The following is a 1,815-nucleotide window of genomic DNA, read 5'->3' on the forward strand; positions in this document are numbered from 1 at the left end:
AATCCAATAGGAAACACCGTATGAATTAACAACAAAGCTGCAGAACAACAGAAACATACATTCATTACCTGAGACAAAAAAAAAATAGAAAAAGAAAGGCAAAGACACGTCTTTGGAGAGAGCTGGTGCAAAAAGGCAAAAAATTGGCAGCTATCTGAATTATTACTCCTGGGCACGAACTTTTATAATGTAGGCGTGTTTTTCCTCTTTAATATATTCAAATAAGGCGTACCTCTGCTTGACCAACTGGAAGCTATCTTGGACACTCAGAAAAACTTAGAACTCCCCCTAATTTACGGCAAAGATCAAAGGCCATTTGCTCTTTTGTTTAACAAAAAGAGCGGAGAGCTTGTCCTGGCCTCCTGCGGTTCTAAGGCCATCTGGGCAAAGAAAAACATAAGAAAAGTATTTCACAGATAGCTGTGAAATCTGGAGTCTCTCCCGCTATCTCTCCTTACATAGATTCTCAGGAACAAACTTAAATTCAGTAATTTGGTTCAGGGAAAGGTTATCTTCACAAACCCAGTTTTGCTCTTCTGCACTCAGCACCCCAAAAGATTGAGTCCTGCCTTAAACCAAAAATAACACATAAAATCAACAGAACAGAATGAGGTAAAATTCCTTTTTCTAACCTATGAAACATAATATTCAATCTTAAGTATACAAGTTAACACAATCATTTTCCAAAACCCCAATTAGCATAAATCCTGAGCAATTTTCTAATACCAAAACAAAACATTTTCATTAAAACAATTTGCATTTGATTCTGATATTGTCACAGATACTACAGTTTTCAAATACATTCATCATTTACTAGATTAGTAATTCTAAAATTAGATAATACAATTTTCATTAAAAAACATGCTATTAGTACTTAGAAAAATGTCTTAGAAATTAAATGTTAGTGGTTTTAACATTCTATGTTGTATTCAGTTTTACACCATCCCAGATGTTAGTTCTGGAAGACTTTTGATCTTCCGTGAACCGAGCAAACTTCTCTCTCCCAGGCTCAAGTGATACTGCCCTCCTGGAGATGCTAATTTTATGGCCTCCTGTTCCTCTCTGATAACACAACAGGAGCCTCAGTGAGAGTTCCCTTTTGATCTGTATTTTCCTTCTTGTACTTTGAATACTTACCCATCAATAGTTTAGTTTTTAAATCATTAACACAAACCTGTTCAAAATTAAGAAATTTGTTCAAAATGAGAATGTTCAATATACCTTTTACACATGCCGTAAGATTAACTGTATTAAACACTAAAAATAATCATTTTTCCTCAACAGATTCCAAAACGTAAATCGACAGAAAACCTGAAGAAAACAGTTGTAGGGAAGAGACGTCTGCAGCCTGAGAGATTCTACAAGTTATTGGTGAATGACCAATAACTTTGGTCATTCACCAAAGTTATTCTTGTGTAAGTAAGCAACTGGGATTCAACAAAAGAACGTCAAACCTGCAGTCTAAACACGGTAGAGGCAGCATCATGATCAAGGCCAAACTAGGCTACCATGGACAGTAGCCCAAGATCCAGAGAAATGTTAACTTTCTTTTCTTTTTTGTGAATGCATTTTTTGCAAACATTGTATGTTATACAAAACTCATAAACGCATACCAGGAAAATGGTATAAATATGTGGGGATTTTTTATTTTTTTTTTTTTACAAATATAACACTCAAGTATTTGAAAATTATGAAGTTATAGCACATTTTTTTATTGGTATTAATCTTATCTGTATCTGCGGGTTTTTTTTTTAAATGTTGTCTTCTTGAGAATAGGGACAAAACAGGTCCTATGGTTAAAGCACAAAATTTGAA

Source organism: Poecilia latipinna, unplaced genomic scaffold (assembly GCF_001443285.1).
Source record: "Poecilia latipinna isolate Pla-1442-1.1 unplaced genomic scaffold, P_latipinna-1.0 Scaffold2096, whole genome shotgun sequence".
NCBI classification, from domain to species: domain Eukaryota; kingdom Metazoa; phylum Chordata; class Actinopteri; order Cyprinodontiformes; family Poeciliidae; genus Poecilia; species Poecilia latipinna.